Source organism: Macrotis lagotis, chromosome 1, assembly GCF_037893015.1.
Source record: "Macrotis lagotis isolate mMagLag1 chromosome 1, bilby.v1.9.chrom.fasta, whole genome shotgun sequence".
NCBI lineage: Eukaryota > Metazoa > Chordata > Mammalia > Peramelemorphia > Peramelidae > Macrotis > Macrotis lagotis.
In genome coordinates, this window is record NC_133658.1 from 358027636 (window position 1) to 358049270 (window position 21635).

General features: G+C 40.0%; 1 protein-coding gene and 1 non-coding gene across 10 annotated transcripts in view; one reads left to right on the plus strand and one right to left on the minus strand.

Moving 5' to 3' along the window:
- The window catches only part of RALY (RALY heterogeneous nuclear ribonucleoprotein), a 73439-nt gene that overhangs the window by 26873 nt on the left and 24931 nt on the right, over positions 1–21635 (minus strand). Inside the window, exon 1 of one of the 9 annotated variants that reach the window (XM_074212139.1) lies at positions 1890–21616. The exons of the other annotated variants lie outside the window; for them this stretch is intronic. The gene's annotated coding sequence lies outside the window, so the exon portion shown is untranslated. Of the gene's footprint in view, positions 1–1889; positions 21617–21635 lie in introns of those variants that run through there. 9 annotated transcript variants of the gene reach the window in all.
- Positions 16624–16730, plus strand: LOC141510372 (U6 spliceosomal RNA). The gene has a single exon (XR_012474868.1). It is a non-coding gene; the product is annotated as a U6 spliceosomal RNA (small nuclear RNA).

Here is a 21635-nt window from a genome sequence, read left to right on the forward strand (position 1 = left end):
AAGAGGTCTTTCTTTTTTAATCTTTCACCACCCTGAGGTATATGCCTTAGCAAGGGGACTAGTAAAAAGGGTAAAAAGGAATGAACCACTTGAGTTACTTTATTTAATTTCAATTGCTTTTCAGAAACACTGAACCAATTCATAGCTTTGACAAACAGTGTAGTATTGTGCCTGCCTTTCTACAATCCCACCAACACTACTCCCATCTTTGTCAATCAGTAGGTTGTCTGCAAAGCGGGAGATTATCATTGTTCTGATTCTTATTTTCCTTACTATTAGCTATCTGGAGCCATCTTTCACATGGTTGTTAATAGCTTCACTAACCAGGCTCCCTTCTACCAAGATGCCCCGAATGACTGTCATCCCTAATTGCTTTTCATCTTATATAAGGACATTAGTCCCTATAGGCATATCTTGGGTATCAGTCTTATCAAACTTTTTCTCAATTATATTCCTTCTAATCGTATTTTACTTTGTGTGAGTTTTCCAATTTCATGTGATCAAAATAATCTATTTTATCTTTTGTGACTAATAACATAAGTTAATAATCTATGATTCTCTGGTGACTGTAGAATCAGTTCTTAAGTCCTCACTCACTATGACCCCAACTTCCCTAAATTCACCTCACAGGATCCTCACAACAAGGTCTGTTGCACAGTGGATAGAGTACCAGCCCTGAAGTTGGAAGGACCCGAGTTCAAATCCAGTCACAGACCCTTAGTAGGTTGTATGACCTTTTGTTTCAGTTTCCTCATCTGTAAAATGAGCTGGATTATCGTTGCCAAGAAAACCTCAAGAGGGATCATGAAGAGCAGGACACTCAACTCAACCTAGCTGAAATCACAATGGAGCAAAGCACTTCAATGCATTAGAACACTTCTAAATCTATAGCTTTTCGCACAACAGCCTTTTCTGGATAACTGGTTACCCCATCTCTGATCCATTTTTCAGTTCTTAAGACACAGGTCTGTTCATGTGACTCTCTTCCTTAAAAGTCTCAAGCAGTTTTCCTATGCTTCCAAATAATATACCAAATATTCAGTCTGCTATTTAAAATCTGCCATAATCTGGCTTCAACTTGCCTTTATGACCTTTTTTCATCTGACTTTCTCCTCATATACTCTAGGGAAAACTGGACTACAAGTTATTCCCTTAACTCAAATCTATCTCATGTCTCCATTTATTTGTACAACCATGGCCCCTGCCTGGAGGGCACTCCTACTCCCTTCCCCTCACTTCCTGGCTTTCAGAATTCTGATCTTCCTTCCAGACTCAGCTCAGGTATCACTTCCTTAAAGCTTTCTCCTTCCTCAAAGGACCTTCAGTTAGTTCCTCTATATATTCTGTATCTGCCCCCCCATCCAAAGTATGGCCTGTTTTATTTAGGTATTTGCATCTCCAGCCCCTTACACAGTACCCTCTTTCTACTAGACCCTTAATGTTTACTGAATCAAGGTATTGCCCCCATTTTACAGATGAAAAAATTGATCAACAGAGGAAAAGTGATTTGACTTGAGTCATATAGATAATAAGCACCAGAATCAAGGCTTAAACTCGGATCTTTAGATGCCAATTTCTTTTCCTTAAAGACAGATTAACCTACTTTAATTCACATCAATACTTTGATCAGAGACCACTGTACCTGATCTCTCTACCCATACAGATCCAGGACACTTTGTCTTATTAGATGTAATTATGAGTTGCCATAATTGAAAAAATTAAAATTCAGCCCCAGTAGACACCTAACTAAGGTGTACCTAACTAAGTTGGTGGTTAGATCCCACTCACACACTCTTCTTTCTTTACCAGACCTATGTCAATTCCCTTCAGTTCAGACTAGGAAGAACTAACGTCTATGGAGGGACCATGACTTGCCTAAAGTTACACACCTTAACACTAGCAGGAGCAGAGCCAGTTTTCACACTCAGGTCTTCTAATTCTCAGTTTGGGGCTCTTTCCACTCTCTCTTTCTAGCCTTGCTGAGAAATCAAAGCCAGAATTTCAAGACCAGCAGTGTCACCAGCCCAGGATCCTCCAGCCTAGCCAGATGATGTCCTTTCTCTGTGACTTAGAAAAGGAACAGCATTCTGTGGTGAGAAATATTTGAGAAGGAAAAGGAAGCAATTAGAGAGGACAGTCATTCAGGGCGTCTTGGTAGAAGGAAGCCTGGTTACTGAAGCTATATGGCTGACAGAGCATCTATTAATCTCATTCAAATCCTCTGGTAGTGCAGGGCTCAGCCATCTCGTTAGTACTGCCCAAATGATCATTACCAGCCAGGCAGGACTAATTTCCCCAAAAGCTTTTTAATTCTCCACCATATTTATCCAGTCAGGTGCTAACCCAGGTTCCACTTCTCAGCTCCCATTTCTCACTGAGAGGCTTTCTCTCTATTCATCACTCTAAATCATCACTCTAAATTCATCACTCTCTAAATCAATCCCATCAGTCAATAATCATTTATTAAGAGCCTACTGCATGCCTGGCACCCTGTTAGATATTGGGAACACAAAGACAAAAATGAAAAATCCCTGACCTCAAAAAGCTTATCTTCAACCAGGAGGGAAAGAACACATAAGCAGGTAAGCATGTATTTGTGTATCTGAGGAGAAAGATTATCTACAACTAAAGGATTGAGGAAAGACTTGCCTTCAGAAGCTACGCATTGAGGGAAGCTAAGAATTCTAAGAGTTTGCATTTCAGGCCTAGGAAGCTCTGCTAAAGCCTGGCCCAGCTCCACTCTCCCTGGAAACACTCTCCTCTGAAACTGAACAGGAAGCCTCTGAAGGCCCCCACTCGAGGTTGCTGCTCCCCAGGAGCTGATACCAGGGATCCCAGGCATGATTAGTCACAAAGCTCCCCTTCTTGATCACAGCCATTCTTCCCTGCAAATGATGTTTAAAAGTCATTAAAAGATTTGTCAGCTGTGACTTATGAGCCTCGTTCCCACCAGGAGGCTGGGCATTGACAAATACCCCACTAGGCCACTCATCTGTCATGTGGCCGAGAGATGCCCAGTTCCAATTATGGGGGTGAAAATGACAAAAAAAAACCCCTGCTTTATCATTACTCATTTACCAAGACTCAGGTGTCTACTCCCAGCTATCTCCAGCCTAGGAGTTTGACTATGCAGTAACCAGATGGGGTCCTTGCTGCATTTCTTCCTTAGTCACTCCAGATCCCAGGATCAGGAACTTTGAGAACTTCCTCCTGCCAGATTCTTGAATGTCTGATTTTTGAGTTGACATTGGGGATAGGAGGAATATGGTTAATTTCTCTCATTTCCCCTTCTGTGGCTGAATCCCATTCTTTGGAGTCCTACCTGAAGAATTTCTTCCGGGAAGCCTTTGCTGATCCATCAGTAAATAATGACCTCCCTCTTGAGATCCTCAAAGTTATTTCTTCTACTTTTACAATGCAAGTTAGAGGTACCATAATTAGTTTTGGAACAAGGAAGATCCAGTTCAAGGTCTGTCTCCAACAAATACTGGCTCTGGGACCCTAGGCACTCAGGCAACACTAAGATCCCAATTTGGAAAAATGTTGCCACTCCACACTGGTGGAAGAATTTTTCTATCTCTGTGATAGTGAAATCACAGAATAATTCAAAATAAGAATGCATTTATTAGATAACATTGTAAATAATGATGCTGGTGTTTTATCCTCCTTCTTGACTTTTAGAGTCATGAGGGTAGGGACCTTGACTTCCTTAAATTTTATATTTCTCCCTATATAGGCCTCTCTACACAAAACAGAAATAAGGGACTAAAACCTGTGATTTTATTACTATTAATTAAAACATGAGGAAATTCCTCCTACTAATGCAGCTAAGGAAAAAGTATATGTATCAAACATATTTCATGGTCATAATATTTATTTCAAAACAGCAATTTATACTTCTGGAACCACAGATGGTCAGAGTTGAAAAGACTATTAAGTCTATCTGTACTCCACCTCCCAACCCCCATTTAGATGAACAAACTCAGGTCCAGTGAAGGAGGACTTAATGCCACAAAGCCAGGACCAGTAGTACTTTAGGGTCAAGTTTCCTGACACCTGGAAACTTTCTGGGGCTTTTAGTGCCTTTAGTGTCCCATGTCCCTTTACTTTTTCTTCCACTGACTGATTTCTTTTAGCTTTTGGAGGTACCCTGACTCTCCTAGTATGTTTCTTCCTGGAATTTAGGATTCCAGAAGACGCCAGAAAAATCCTTAGGAATCCCTAAACCTATTTGTTGGACATGGTTTACTAGAAGTGACAACCACCCCAGGGAAGAAAAGTAGTTTTATGCGTGTGGACTGAAGCAAAGGGGAAAGTTTTTTGGCTTTGAACAAGACATGGTTCTAAACTGCAGTAAGTTCTTTCCTCATTTTATATTCTATATACCTTTTTTGTTTCCCCAAAGTATTTTTCCTTTTTTTCTAATCACATGTAAATATAATTTTTTAACATTCATTTTTGGCAAGATTTTGAGTTCACATTTTTTCCCTCCTTCTCTTCCCTTCCAAGACAGCAAGTGATCAAATAATAGTTTATACATGTACAATTATTAGATACCATTTTCTTTTCTTCTTTCTTCCCTTTCCTTTTCTAATATTCCCCTTTCTTTGATTCCTCTCTTCAACTCCACCTCTCTTCCATTTTCTCTCTGTTCCCTGTCTCCATCTCCTTTTACAATATTATTACCTTTTCCCTTCTCTTTCACACATTCTTTCTCCTCCTTTCTCTTTAAGTTTTCTCTCTCCCTCCTAAGCTCATTAATATTCTGGAAATTAGTCATGCTGTGGAGCAAGGCTACAACATGGAAGGTAGTAACTGGGTCATGGGTTCCTTCCTCCAGCCAAATCCCACCACAAGTGCCCTCCACTAAATGTGGAGCTAAGAGCCCATTTAGTAGATGAGGAAACTGAGGTCTTTTTCACCAGGTAGTAACATGGTCAGAAGCTTGAGGCTAGGGGAGCCACAAAGGCTAAATTTGAACTGAGGGCTCTGAGATCCGGTAAGGACCAAACATAAAATATCCTCAACATGAAGAGTTCTGGGTCCTGGAGCTTTGGGGTCCTGACTGAGCAGGTGGTACCCTTGGGACTTCACTTAGCTCACTCTGATTGATGGATGAGGGTTGGAAGCTTCCAGTAGGGTTCTAGTCAGTGAGATCTTGGGAAGATGGAAGTTTAATCTGGTGCTGAGGCTGAGCTGTTCCTCCCTGGGGTGTTGGAGCATTTGATTAAAATCTTTTTATGGGGAATCAATATTTTCCTCATTACAAAATTCCTTCTCCTCCCTAAAACCAGAAGGATCTGAAGGGGCTGCCCCTCTCACCAGGGCATCATTCATCAGGGTCTAGCCCTCCTGCCATATTTGATCTTATTTCATAAATACAGCTAGGAAAAAACTCACCCCAGGGGCCAATTCAGATGGCCTTGTCACATCCTGTCTCATGGCTGCCACACAGGAAAGACCACCAGGGCCTTGACCACATGCTATGGTCACAGCCTTAAAACATCTGAGGACATGACAAAACCATCCTCTTATTCTGAGTCCTTCCCTATCCTAGCTTTCATCAATATTCAAAACCCTGAGAGAACTGGAACAACCTTAAAGACCACCCAGTTTGACCTTTTCATTTTTCAATTAAGAAGGCCAAGGTTAAAGTGACCTGCTCAAGTGCACAGAGGCAGAAAGCAGCATGGAACAGCAAAGGAAACACTGGCTCTGGAATCAAAAGGACCTGGGTTAAAATTCTACCTATGTGGTCTTTGGCAAGTCACTTAATTTAACTAAGCCTCAGTTTCCTCATCTGTAAAATGAGGAGGTTGACAGATGAGTTGCGCTCCTTTCCAGTTTTAAATCTATGATTCTCTGCACAGTGTACTTTAGTTGTGCTCAACAACTGGTGCAGAGTTCATATATACTATCTCTCGGATCCATCTCCTCTGCAATCCTCCAATTGATTCCCATCCAGAATTCTCAAAGTGGCCCTAATGCTATTGCTTCCTGTGATCTCAAAGCCATAAATTCAGAAATCCAGTGTCAGAGCTAGAAGGGCCCTTAGAGACCATTGGGTTCAGCCCCAATCACTGTGCAGACAAGGAAACAGATTCAGATAGGGTAAAGTACTTGCAGGTCACAGAGTTAATGGCAGATGGATATCAGGAAAAAGTGCTACAGGGACCCCTATCTTAAAAAAAAAAAGAATCCTGTTTAGGTTTTTTTTTTCTTTTTTGAGGAAGATTTGATTTGATTATGAATGCTAAATTAGGGTGAGTTAGATAGAAGACAGCAAGTCAGAAGGTCTGGGTTCATGGCCCAACTTAGTAACTTCTAATTGACCATGGAATCCACACATTTCTTCATTTTTCAGGATGGGGAAACTGAAATCTAGAGAAAGAAGATGACTTGTCCAAGAATACACAGAAGTTAACAGCTTCTACAGAATACATAGAATTCTAAGTCAAGACTTTTTTTTTTTAGTTTTTTGGGGTTTTTTTTTGCAAGGCAATGGGGTTAAGCAGTTTGCCCAAGGCCACACAGCTAGGTAATTATTGAGTGTCTGAGGCCAGATTTGAACTCAGGTACTCCTGACTCCAGGGCCGGTGCTCTAGCCACTGCGCAGCCTACCCACCCCTAACTCAAGACTTTTGATTCCAAGTCTAGAATTTATCCCACTATTCCATGTTCCTTCTAAAAAGTTCTGTTTAAAGACTATATAGAGAAAAGATAGCAAGTATTAAGATTCATTCTATTTAAGGTCAATCAGAAAGGTACCTAAAAAATACTTAAGAAAGAGTCATGAAAGAATACTGGGAAGTCAAAAGACCTGGCTTCTAGTCCAAATTTTGCTTGGACCAAAAACTGAACTAAAGGCTCTCTGAATATCAATTTCTTCATCTATAAAATGGAAATAGTCTTTGCCCCACTACACCTCAGGGCTTTTTAAAGTAGATGATGAATATGATACTTTGTAAACCAAAAAGCACTACATAAATATATAATGAGCATGTCCAAAAGGGTAAGAACTATTTTCTCAGGGTACATGAATGGAGAGTAGGGGAGAAGAACATAAGTTTTCATTAGAAAAGAGTAAAGTCTCCATTTCCCTGATCTTTCTTGGCTCTTTTACATTCTGAAGATCTCTCCACTTTCTCCCAGGCAGCTGCTGAGTCAGCTTTTGACAGGAGACAGAAGTTTCTTATGAGATCTACAAGGAATAAGAAGGGGGTCCAAGAGAGTAGGAGATACAACAGTAAAAGTTTTAGCTATGTGACCAGTCGTGGACCAATTCTGGGGCAAGCAGGACAGGTGAGGAAACATTCTAGCTGCCAAAAAATGTAAAAAGGGGAAGAAATTGATCAAGCTGGAATGAAGACATGCCAGTTAACAAACCCCATCTTTCTCTATTTCCAGCTGCAGAGAGAATTTGTCCAAGTCTTATACATTGGAGGCAAGAGTGTTTGAAGAAAAAATTCAAATTATTCTAAATAGGGAAGAGATGCAGAATGAGACTGTACTCCTAAAGTTTTCCATTCATTTCTGTCCTGAACAAATATAGATATCTAAACATACTGGCAACCTCTAGTTTGCTAGAAAGTCTGGAAATGGATAATTTAGACAAGAGTTATTAGGTTTAGAAGTTCCTGGTTCTGAGTGAGGACAAATGAACCAGAGATGACTTATTGATGAAAATTTCACCTCTATGAGTCCAGAGCTATTGGGAAACATGGGCTGTGATCAGAACATAATGATAACAAAATACTTTGTAAAGTAAAAAGCAATATGTGTATATGCACATGTGTATAACTGTGATCTACCCAGGCATATGCAGGTGTGTGTGTGTGTGTGTTTGTATGCACATGTGTGCCCACTGGGCAAATGGATTAAAGTATTAATTTGCTTGCTGTTACAAATTTGAAGATTCAAGTTCACAGGGGCCCCAAAGACAAAGTGTTCCAACTTGATTCAGCATGATCTACTACATTTCTTTTTCTTTAAATTTTATTTAAGGAAATGAGGTTAAGTGACTTGCCCAAGGTCACACAGCTATGCAATTAAGTGTATGAGGCAAGATTAGAACTCAGTTCCTCCTGACTCCAGGGTCAGTGCTCTATCAACTGCAGCACCCAACTGCCTCTGATCTACTAATGGCAAACATTTCAAGAAAACCTCTGCATGCTCAAAAAAGTTTGAAAACAATCAGTTCAGTAAGTTATAGGAAATAGGTCTATGGAAGGTATGCTCTTGGTCCCTGATTATCTTGGCTCCCCATCTTGATGAGGTTAATTTCATAAAGGGAAGGGACATCAGAGACCAACCTATACCTAAGAAGGAGTCCTCTCTATGGCAAACTGACAAGTGGCCATCCGGCCCTGCCCTTGTCTGAAGACCTCTGGGGGGGGGGGGGGCGCTATTACTTCCCAGAAGTATATTCCACTCAGAGACAACTTTGTTAGAAAATTTTTCTTTACTAGCAAAGTTTTAAATCTACCTCTCTGTAATTTCCATTCATTGCTAATAATAATTCAAGCCTATGGAACTGAACAGAACACTTTACCTCTCTAAATGATTCATGAAAAGAAGGGAGAAGCAGCAAACTATAGTAGAAAGACCCAGTTTGAGGACAAGAGACCTGGGTTCTAGTTGTGGTCCTTCCACCTGAGTCTTTGGACATGTTTTCTCATTTGTAAAATGAGAGCGAGAATGGAAGCTGTGCCTGCCTCCTAGGATAATTGAAAGAATCCTATAAAATAACAGAAGTTAAAAAAGGACTATGTAAATGTGAATTATTAAGACAGCACTCCAAACAGCAAAAAACTGTTCTCCAATGGAAAGTGGTCAAAGGAGATGAACAAACAGTTCTCACAAGAACTGCCAACTATTAACAACCATATGAAAGACTGTTCCAAGTGACTAATCAAAGAACTGGAAATAATTCTAAGTTCCACTTCACACTCAGCAAATGGTCAAAGATGTCAAAAGATGGGAATAGTGAATGTTTCAAAGACTGCAGCAAGACAGGCACACTAATAGAGCTATGGACTCTTCCAATAAAAAAATTGGAATTATTCTAAGCGACTAAAATGACTATACCCTTTCATCCAGGGGTCCCACTATCAAGTATATACCCCAAAGACATCAAAGAGAAAAATAAAAGTTTTATATAGAAGGTTTAGCTCCTTATTTATTTTGTATTTACTTTATACACATTTAATAGGGATATACATTTCCTCCGATAAAATGCCAGTTCTCAGGGGACAGAAACTTTCACTACAAATACCAAAACAATTCCAGAAGCATTTTTTGGTAGTAGCAAAGAACTGGAAACAAAGCAGATGCCCATTGGGAAATGATCAATATTACAATGCATAAATGAAAAAGATTTGTATTTTACCAAGAGAAATAATGAAGAAGAGTTATATAAGCTAATACAAAATGAAGAAAGCAAAACAAAAAAATATAAAATGACTACACAATGTAAATTTAAAAAATTGAAAGAGAAAATTTTGTAATTTACAATGACCAATCTCCTCAAAAAGATATGAGAAAGTACCTCCCTTCTTTCTTTACATGGGAAAAAGAGTTAGAAGTAGAACAGTTAAGGAGCCAGGATGCTATAGCTGTAGAACCCTGTATAAATTGTTATAATATTTGACTGATATAGTGATTTGTTTTATTGAATTGCTCCCTGCCCCATTTTTTTTCCTTGGGGATTAAGGGATGGATATATTAATAAATGAACATGATATAAAACCAAAATATACCAGTAAAAATTAATTTTCTTTATAAAAGACAAATGCTCCTTCCTTACATGAGTCATTTTGATTCTATTACATCCTTTATTATTTTCCATTAGTTTCCTTCTCCCCAAGCAGAGCCCTAAGCTCTGTGGGCAAGGACTCTGCTTTGTAGATATTCTCCTCTATTCTGGGCAGACAGCCCTAAACTTGGCAAATGCTGGATGAAATATAGAAGAAAAAGGAAGAAAAGAGCTCATGAACTTCAAGTTTATAGAAGGAAAATATCCATTCTGTAGCTATTTAAAATTGTACAAAAGCATCTTCTTCACTGCAAATCACTGAGGTAGGCAGTGAAAAAATTATCACCTCCTTGTGACAAATGAAAAGGTTTAGGCTCTTAACTTTGCTGACAATCATACGCAGAGCTCATCAGTATCAAACTCTTGAGTTCTAAATCCAGTGTTCTTTTTGACTATTTCAGATCCCAACATTGCATGAGTGTTAGCAGGCCATGTTGGAGGTCCTAAGTCCTTATCAGACCCTGGAATTCTAAGCAGATGCTTGTCCCTATTCTTTATAGGCTAGAGGGGGCTGTTGGGAGTTAGTCTAGTCTACCTGCCAGTTAGGACCAAAAGTTGGCAAAAAACCCAAAACAACTCAAATAAGGGCAAAAGCTTCCCATTCCCCATCCCCACTGAGAGCCTCCTGGATGATGGCAGTGGAGGTTAGAGGAAAGATGTCAGAAGTCATCTAGTACAATCCCCTAAATTTACAAATAAGGAAAATGAGGCCCAGAGAGGTCACACAGGTCGAATCAAGAACTCTGCTGGCTTGGCTGATACAGGTTGTGATGCTCTGCAATGGGGCAAATGGATAAGCAATTCTGGGGTTTGACTTAGGAAAGCCTCCAGGAAAAACAGATAGGAAAAGAAGAGAAGATAGCATGGAAAAGAATATTGGTTCTGGAGTCAGAGGACCCAGGTTCAACTCAATTCTGGTGCTCATGACTGGTGTAACCTAGGAGAAAACCTCCTTGGATCAGTCTCCTCATCTGTATATAAAGGAGGCTAACCTAGCTGGCTTCTGAGGTCCCCTCCAGCTCATTGGAATTAGAGCTATTATTCAATGATATTATAGAAAAAAGGGAGAACTCCCAGTTCAGAAAAGGTAGCAGAAAACCTAGAAAAGCCATGTGAATTCCAAAGGACCCAGAGAGAGAGAAACTGATCAACTCTGAATACAGAATGAAGCACTTTTTTTCACCTTCTTTAATTTTCATGTTTTTTTGTTTTTTGCAATGTGGTTAATATGGAAATGTTTTGCATGATCTTACATGTTTAACTGGGGAAAGGGGAGGAGGGAGAAAAAGAATTTGGAATTAAAAACTTTTTACATGGATGTCAAAAATGAATTAATTAGTGATTGGTGGATTCTTTCAATGACCATTAAAAAATAAAATTAATTAATTAAAAATTTAAGGGGAAGAGGGTGAGAAAAAATTTCATGTGAAAGATTCAGCTGGAACAAAACCTCAGATACCCCCAATCAGCCCTTGCCTTCCAACTCTTCAGAATGACTCTACAATCCTCCTGGGCTTGCTTTGCTTCAATATGCTCCTCTGGTTCCATGATGGGTTCACCTATTACATGGCAGGATTGGTCCTTTGTCCAGATCCTACCCTTTTCTTTACCTGCCAACAATCTTCTGAGCTTTGCTCAGGAATATCTGCCAGAGCCATGCAATTCCCAGTCACTGAAACATCTGTGTTCTTAAATCTCTTCAAAAGAGTCATATGAGACTGGCTGGGCAGGTTTTTATCCTGATTTAGCAAATAAGAGAACTATGAACCAGAGAATAGAAGAGCCAAAATCCCATAGAAGAAGTAGATGATGATTATGAAGAACATAGGAAGGAATGGGGAAACCCAAAGGAAATGAAAGAAAATGAAGTAAGCATTAAGCTAGGACTGAACCCAGATCTCCTGGTGGTCCAACTCAAGGCTCCTTCTAATACATTAGACATACTGCCTCTTAAATAAGTACCAGGATCTCTATGTTGGTCAAACTTGAGTTCTTCTTGACTATACAGCTATATATGGAGCCACAGTCTGGCTCTGATTTCCCTTCCATCTTCATTACTCAACCTCAACTACCCCAGGACAACTCTGATTCCTAAGCAACAAAATAGGAAAATTCCCTAGGCCAGTTTTCTACAGAAATCATCTCATCCCAGCCCTGTTTCCCTAGCTATTTGCAAACATCCTGTAACGCCTTCATTTTCTCCCTCTTGAAGCAAGTGCACCCATAGGAGGGTCTGAAAGCTGCAACAATGACGACTGATGAGTGCTTCCCAGAAGTCCCATCACCTGCTGCCAGAATCCTTACCTTGCTTCTCCCTGCTGTTAAGACTCTAGTTTGTTAGTAATACAGGAAAGGGGGAGCATTTCAATCAACTAAATATTCTTGTTAATAAAATCACAGAATCTCTGGCTAAGGCATGAATTGTCTCTATGTAGCTTCCCCTTCATGTAGTGATAACACCTCAACATAAACACTACTAGTGATGAAGAACTTCAGACTAAAAATTTACTATTTCTAAACAGTAACTGTAACAATGTAAATGGAAAGACACATCAACAACAAAAAAAGTAAATGTAACAAAATTAAAAAGATCAAACAGGACTCAAATGAAGTAATCCAAGAAGACATTCTCCAAACTTCCCTTTCAAAGGAGGTGGGAGGTACACAGGAGTAACACATTGCTATAGACACATTTTAGGACTTTTTCAATATATCAGTTGTGATTTTTCCCTCCTCTCTAAGAAAAATTTTTTTTGATCATATGGGATGGCTCTCAGGAAGGGGAGGGACAGATACATTTAGGATATTGTAATAAGAGAAAATGTCAATAAAAACTTATTTTTGAAAAATCAAGTTGCCTTCAAATTCTTCTCAGGCAAACACTTCTACAGGAAACTTTTCCTTATTCCCCCTTAGCAATTAATAATTCCCTCCTTATCCCAATTAAACTTGTATTTATATGAAAACATGTTTTCTCCAATAAAATTTAAGATCCCTGTAGACAGGGACTTTCATATTTTGTCTCTGTAACCTCAATGACTAATAAGTTCCTGCTTCACAGCATTCAATCAATTCTTTGTTGACTGATGGTCCATTCCATACCTAAATGGCTCTAATTGCTAAGATAGTCTTCATTCTTCATCAGTTGCTAATAACCTCTCTCCTAATGTTTACCAATGATATTTATGTATCTGAGGGAGTCCTGATTTCTAAAGAATTAAAGAAATAATTCTAAAGAATAAGAATATAAAAAATACTCTTAGAGACTAGTCTTGGCTTTGGCACTAAACTAAAAACTGTGATTTAAGAAGACTGAAGTATATTGTTTTTCACTTTATTTTTCTTGTCTTTTTTTGTGGCAACATAGTCAATCTGGAAATGTTTTGCATGTGTGATGGATATCATATTGCTTGCCTTCTCAATGGGTGTGGGAAGAGCTAGAGCAAAGGAGAGAATCTGGAACTCAAAAAAAATTTTTTAATTCCAAAAATAAACCAAAAAAAAAAGAAAAAGAAAAGGCTGTCCAAAAAAATAAGGGAAAGCTATTTAACTTCTCTGGGGCTCAGCTTCCCTAATCAACAAATTGGAATAATATTAAAACTAGAACTTGGGAATCATCTGATCCAATTTGTTTTAAAATAGGAAGAAAATGAAAATCAGAGAGAAGCAGCTTGCCCAGTCATCCAATAAGTGAAAGAAAAGCTGAATCCAAAACTCAAGTCTCCTGATTCCTCAGTCCAGGCTTCTTCCTTCACCTTGCTCATTATTGAGAATATCAAATGAAGGAGTGGAGAGGAAAGTGCTTTGAAATATATAAATCACAATACCCAGATGCAAGGAGATCATTAAAAGTACAATGAGCACAATTGAATCTTTTCTCAATGATTCAAAAAGCTCCCCAGGATGTCACAGGGCTATAAGGTCAACATTCTGAATATCAATTATTCCTCTGGGGCTTGAAACTAAATTCTTCCTCTCTGATCATAGGACTGAGAGCCAAGAGACCCATGTTCTAATCGCAGCTCTATCAATGACTGGCTGATTGTAACCTGGGGAAAGATCCCTTTCCTATGTTGAGTCTCAGTTTTCTTATGTGTATAATAAGGGAGCAGACTTGATCAAAAGATCATAGAACTAGAGCAGAGAAATCACCTAATCCAATCCCTTCATTTAACCAATGAGGATGAGAAACCTAGAGAGGTTAGGTGACTTACTAGATATTGCAGAGACATAAAAATACATGGCAGAACTGGGATTTGAAGTTCATTTATCCAACTCCAAATCTATCATGCTTTTCCCTATAAGTTACACCCTTCAGGATCTTTATCATTATTATTTTTTTAGGTAGGATCTTTAAAGATAAGTCTTCCAACTCTGAAATTCTAAGGTTCTTTCAAAATCTAGTCAAAGCATGAGGTCCTAAGCTAGGCCCAGCCTGGTGGGATAGGGGCCAAAGACCCTTAGCAGCAAGGGGTATGGTGGGATATGTGCCGCACAATCTGCCTCCCCAGGCACCAACTTGTTTAATTCTTCTTGATGTAGGGCCAAGAATAAATTGTAGGTGAACAGCAGAGCATTTTAATGAGTTCATAGACTAATGAATCTTTTCCTTCTCTTCGTCAATTAGAATCTCGGAGCCAGTTCCCAGAGGACCAATTTATTGGGAGCTAAGAGAAGCCTTTTGTTCGGCAGCTGGGGGCCTGTTAAGGGGCCTGGTGTGCAGGCGCCTAGCAGCCATCCTGTTCACTCAGATAAGACTTGGAATATGGAGGTTCAAAGCTCAAGAGACACATCTCCACATCTGGGATATAGGATTCCAGCAAAGATCCCTTTAGGGGCAGATAGGAGTTCTGTTTTCTTCTAGAGATTTCAATCCAATCCAACCTCCTTCTGACATACAGGCCACATTCCTCCCAGTCAATCGTAAGGAGGTCATCTGGTCCAACCCTCTCATTTTACAGATAAGAAAACTGAGGCCCAGGGAGGTCTAAAATTTGCCCCAGGTCACATAGGTGGTGACTGTCAGAGGCAATATATCTATCAATAAGGACTTATTAAAGGTTCACTACATCAGACAATCAAATCAATCAATTGGTAAGTATTTATTTATTAAGCCCCTTTCTTGTACAAAGTAATTTAGTGAGGGAGGAAGAAAGAAAAAGGCTTTATGTAGAAAGAGGCCTGGGGGGAGGGGGGAGGAGCAGCTGGTGGTGCAATGGATAGAGCACTGGCCCTGGAGTCAGGAGTACCTGAGTTCAAATCTGATCTCAGACACATAATAATTACCTAGATGTGTGACCTTGGGCAAGTCACTCAACCCCAATGCCTTGCAAAAACTAAAAAAAGAAAAAGAAGAAGAAAAAAGAAAAGACACTGGAACTAAGCTTTGAAGGAAACTTGAGATTCTAAGAGGAGGAGATGAGAGTGCATTCTAGGCATGGTAATCAAGCAGGGCAAAAGCATGGAGAGACAGGAGATGAAGTACATCGCTATGTTCATGATAGGGAGTCTTATTTAATAAGGCTGGAAAGGTAGGCCGAAGCCAGTTGGGAAGGGCTTTTAATACAGAGGGGCTTGTATCACCAGATATATTAATGAACTGTCCTCTCACCTGTGCAATCCCACATCTACTATGAATTCTTTTTCATTTCAGATTTTGGTAATTTAATTTTGTGCTCTCTCTTAAAGACTCAATTCAGTAATGGGGTTTGTCTTTTTTATTCGCTTTTTCATAAGAACAGTTCCTAGTTTTATTCATTATTCAAAGTCCTTGGGTCTGGGGTTTGGATTTTTTGTTTTATTTCCAATTTTATCTCCTTTTGCTTTCAGAATTTCTATTTTTGTATTTATTTGGGGTTTTCTGAATTGTTGCCTTTTCCCTGTTCCAATTAGAAGTCTGGCACCTCCCTGTTTTTCAAGCCAACCTGATCTTAAGTGGGAGAGAGAAAGTAATACACACATATATAAGGTATACACACATACAGGTCATCTATCTTCTCTCCTAGAAAGACCCCAAGTGAGAGGGAATTCACTTCCTTCCTAAATAAGCAATCAGATCTACAGATAATTTTAATTACTAGGAAGTTTTCCCTTTCATCCAGTCTAATTCTGTCTCTCTGTTACTTCTATCCATTGTCCCTAGGTCCATAGCACTACGCCTAGAGGATGGAGCTGGGATCTCCTAACTTTCAGACTTCATTTCCTTTGGGATTTTGTGGGAACCAAAGGCAGTGTTAAGGGTTGCAGCTCTGAGGTCAAAATATACCTCAACCCCCACTGCAACAAAGAATCTTTCCCTGACTCCAGGCTCCTGAACTTTCACATTGCCCAACTGAAAGCAGAGATGAGATCCCCCAAATAAAAGGTACCTCATCTCCTCTTTGACCCTCCTAGAATAAAGAACTTAAGCATACCATGCACCTCTGTGGGGTCAATCATTAAGGAACCACAAAGTAAAACCATGGAATTCTGCCAACAAAATAACTGAGGTTTAGATAAGAGATTGGCAGATGATGTTAATTCTCAAGGCTAGAGATTCCCTTTTGCTCCTTCCTGGGCCTATACTCTCTTTCCTTCCCCTTTCCTCTCCACCAAATTGGAGCCTGATAACTCCCCCCCCTCCCAATCACACAAGAATGTTTTTTCCTAAAACTTCAAAACTAACTCTTATGGTTTTGTTTTATTGAAATTTTTTTTTTGCTTTTATATACCTACTTTTTCTTTGGAAACTTTCCCCAATAACTATAAAAAGCCATCCCTGTAACAAAGAGAAAAAAAAAGGGGGGGAAAGCAATACAGTAAAACTTACCGTGCTCACTTCGACAGCACATATACTAAAATTGGAACGATACAGAGAACTTTAGCATGGCCCCTGCGCAAGGATGACACGCAAATTCGTGAAGCGTTCCATATTTAAAAAAAAACTTACCAATATATCAACTGAGCCTGACAGTTTATGCAATGATCAATATCCACAGTTAAGAGAAATGCATTCTCCTGTTTTTTTCAGGGCCAAACTTGATTACAGTGTTTAATTTTAGAATTTTTTTGTTATTTTTTTTCTCCATTTATATTTCTTTCTGATTTGGATCCCCAGCTTACCTTTTCTCATCTCAGGTAACAGTTTCAAGATTCCCCTTCCTGCATCTAGGATCTTTAGCCCAAAGGCTTTGAAATCCATTTCCTTACAGCTTCCCACCCAGTAAACCCTGCTCCTTGGTCCCCAGTAAGGAAATTCACTCAGCTTGCCCAGGCTGCTAGAAATCTCCTAAAGCTTATTCTCTCTATTATCTTGAGTCTGAAAGTTGCTGCCAGAACCCCTCCCTGAGAAGGACTTGTCCCTGAAATCCTTAAGCTGCACTGTTAGCTGAAATAGAGCCTTCCATTGATCAGCAGAAAGGATTGATGGTTTCTGTGAGCAAGAATTGGCAGAGGGGGATGGGATCAGAGAGAATAGCAAGGCAGAGCATCTCCCTGAAAGCTCTCTATACTGCAAAAAGCTTTCCAGGTTAGGGAAGGAAGGTTAGAAATTCCAATTCTATACCAGAATAGAAAGATGGAAAACCAGAATTCTATTGGCTTAGAACTCTTGACTGTTAGAGCTAGAAGGGACCTCACTGGTCATCAAGCCTGAACTCTGGAGGGGCCCAGAGAGGGAATGGGCCTCAGCTAGTGATCACACAAGAAGGGAGGGATTAAATAGTTACACTGAAGTTAATATGTGCCAGAACTGTGCTAAGCAGTTTTTTTTAATGTTCAAAGTAAATTTTTTTGAATTTTACAATTTCCCCCAAATCTTGCTTCCCTCCCCCCACAGAAGGCAGTCTGTTAGTCTTTACATTGTTTCCATGCTATACATTGATCTAAATTGAATGTGTTGAGAGAGAAATCATATCCTTAAGAAAAAAATATAAGATAAAACAAAATTACATAATAACAGGGTTTTTTTTTAAGGTTTTTTGCAAGGCAAATGGGGTTAAGTGACTTGCTGAAGGCCACATAGCTAGGTAATTATTTAATTATTAAGTGTCTGAGGCTGGATTTGAATTTAGGAACTCCTGACTTCAGGGCCTGTGCTCTATCCACTGTGCCACCTAGTTGCCCTGATAATGGGGTTGTTGTTTTTTTTAAATTAAAGGTAATGGTCTTTGTTCAAACTCCACAATTCTTTCTCTGAATACAGATGGTATTCTCCATTGCAGATAGCCCAAAATTGTCCCTGATTTTTGCACTGATGGAATGAGCAAGTCCATTGTTGCTGTTAGGGTGTACAATGTTCTTCTGATTCTGCTCAGCTCACTCATGTGCTAAGTAGCTTTGACAAACATTGCATTATTTGGCCGAGAGAAGTAGCTACCATTATTATCTCCCTTTTATAGACGAGGAAACTGAGGCAGAGTTTAATGATTTACCCAGGGTCACTCTGTTAGTAATTGTCTAAGGTAAGATTTAAACCTGAGTGCTCCCAACTTTGGGCCCATGGATCCAGTATCTCTAATAGAGTGAAGAAGAGCCCAGAACCAGGATCTCCTGACTCTCAGCCCTAGTCTCTCATGCCTTGAAGACACAACCAGGTGTGTGTGTGTGTGTGTGTGTGTGTGTGTGTGTGTGTGTGTACAGAGAGGAAGCCTGTGTCCATGTATAGGCAAGAGGGGAAGTGGCCTGAGGCCGGGAGAGATGTGGAGGGGTACAGAAAGCAGGGGAGCCAGGCATAGTTATGACTCAGCCCACGCACCTTTGTCTAGAGGCTCACATCACTGAGGGGGAGAGGCCTGTCTGGAGATATTTCTCATTAGAACCAACATTTTGACAATTATTTTTAAAATGAATTAAAAAAAAAGAAGAAAAAGCACATCTAAAGAGACACCCTGAGAAAAACATATAGATTAAGAGATATAGAGAAGAATGGGAGAAATGAGAAAAGCATGGTTGAAGCAAAAGAGCATTGGATTTGTAGTCAGAGGGCCTGGGTGTTATCTAGGTTAAGTTGCTTAGACTCAGTCTCAGTTTCCTCATAAAATGAGGACTAGAAGTTCTAAATTATGATCCTATAAACACTTGTGTAGAGAGACAAAAAGAGAAAGGGAGAAGCTCCCAATGCAGTAGAAAATCAAAGAAAACATTACTTTCGGTACAGCAGATGCTCTTATTTATCTACCAGTCACTGCCTGTTTCACAGGAGGTGTTGCTTGGAGTAAGAATATTGTTACTGTCTCTGTCTACAGAAAGGCTGAATTACCTAGGAGAAAGGAGGGAAGAAGGGTGAGAGGAAGAAAAAGCAAGAAGACACTTTAGAGAAAGATGGCAATGTATGTCTAAGCATCTGTGTGGAAAGGGGAACTCTTGATAAATACAGTGGGAACATAGCTAAAAATAGCAAATTTTAGATACAAAACCACTGTGGGACACAGGACATAAGATTGGTGCTAAAGAGGCCAGTTCCTGTGAGCAGGGCAGCTGGTCACAATCCAGACCTAGTAAATGCAGATACTAAGGGTCTCAACCATGGACACAGAAGAGAAAAAGACAGGACTCCAAAAAGACTGTCTCTATAGATTCACACATCTCCAAATGCTCAAATCCTACTTATACTTCAAAAATCCCCCTCTGGAAAACCTTCCCTAATGCCCATTACCCAAACCAGCCCTAAATTGATCTTATTTTGTTTAGTTGCTTTTCAATCATGTCCAACTCTTTGTGACCACTTTTGGAGATTTCTTGGAAAGATACCCGAGTAGTTTGCCATTTCCTTCTCTGGCTCATTTTACAAATGAGGAATGGAAGTAACCAGGGTTCAGTGAATTGTCCAGGATCACACAGCTATTAAGGTGAGATTTGAACTCAGGAAGATGGTTCTTCCTGACTTCAGGCCTGACACTCCATGCACTACATCACCTAGTTGCTCCCACCTAATCTTATGGTACTTTGTATTCCTTGTTCACTTATCACACTCTTTTCTATTACAATTATTTGCCAGTGTTTCATCACGCCTCCCTCCCCCAGCTCCAAAAGACAATGAGCTCTCTGGAGAAGGGGACCATGTCTTTTGCATTTCTAAATCTTCACTAGCAATGTAAGAGCACAGTATGTGCTTAATGTTTGTTGAATGAATGAATCTGTTGCCTACCAAATGGCCTATTCCTATGCTCATTCATGCTTTTGGTGAAGGCAGAGGGCAGAAGGAACTGGGGAAGCTGAAGCCTGAAGAAAAATAGATGGGGGAGGAGACAGGAGACAAGTATCTGAAGGAATCTAACATATACTATTGCTCTGTTAATAGACACTAAGAGGGGCAGCTAGGTGGTGCAGTGGATAAAGCACTGGCCCTGGAGTCAGGAGTACCTGGGTTCAAATCTGGACTCAGAAACTTGATAATTACCTAGCTGTATGGCCTTGGGCAAGCCACTTAACCCCATTTGCCCTGCAAAAACCTAAAAAAAAAGACACTAAGGTGGGGGGGGGGGTGGAACCAAGATGGTGGAAGGAGAAGAGCCCCTCTTAGGTGCTCTCTCTCTCTTTATAATATTTCAAAACTTATAAAATAATGGCTCAAAATAAATTTTCAAGAGACCTAACCCATAGAGAGATACAGTGAGGCAGTTCTCCAGACCAAGGTAATCTGGAAAATAGTGGAAAGGCTCCACTCCATGGGGTTAGGGGGCAGCCCACCAGAGTGAAGGAACTACAGCCTCCTGGAGGCAGTTCCAGGGTGCCTGGAAATCATGGCTCACAGCACCCAGGACAGTTTCATGACCTACACCCCAGGGAGCACTGGGCACAACTTGGAAAACTGGAGTGGGGGGAGCTCTGCCAGAGCAAGTGAATGAAGTCCAGCCCTCAAGGCACTCAGCAAGCAGCATGGCCATGGCAGCCCAGATCCAGGAACCAGAAGCAGGCAGGGCCGGTAAGCAGGAGCCTCCAGGGAACTGAGCCTTGAGCACTCAGCAGACCAAAGGTAGGGGAGTGGAGAGAGACTTCTGAGGTCTGTCCGATAGACCTGGAACAAGACTCTGGGACTTTGACCACATTCAGATCCTGAAATCAGGATTAGGGTTAGGGTTCACAGTCTAGGCCCCACACAGAACAGCAGGGGCCCCCCTCACCTCAACCCCGTGGCAGAGGGGGGTGCTTGTGGTCATTCACAGATGAGGAGGGAAGATAGAGTTTCACACACTGAGATCCTTGTCGGGGGGTGTGTCCCAATAATACTCAAAAGCTAAGGAAGCACCCCAAAACCAGGCACAGGCTGGGGAAATGAGTAAACATAGAAAAAAAAGGAACACCATTGATTAATACATTGTCTATGATTCCAAAAAGGATCAAAATACTCAATCTGAAGATGAGGAAATACAAACTCCTACATCTAAAAACTGCAAGAAAAACAGAAATTGGGCCCAGGCTATGACAGAACTCAAAAAATATTTTGAAAATCAAGTGAGGGATATAGAAGAAAAATTGGGAAAAGAAATGAGAGATGCAGGAAAAGCATGAAAAAGAAGTCAGTAGCTTAATCAAGGAGATCCAAAAAAATGCTAAAGAAAATAGTATGTTAAAAACCAGCAAAGGTCAAAACAGTTCAAAAAGTTATTGAGGAGAAGAATGCTTTAAAAAGCAGAATTGGTCAGATGGAAAAAGAGATAAGAAAGCTATCTCTGAGGAAACAAATCCTTCAGATGTACAATGGAACTAAAGGAAGCTGCTGACATTACGAGAAGTCAAGATACAATACTTCAAAATCAAAAGAATGAAAAATTAGAAGAAAATGTGAAACAATTCATTGAAAAAACAACTGATCTGGAAAACAGATTCAGGAAAGATAATT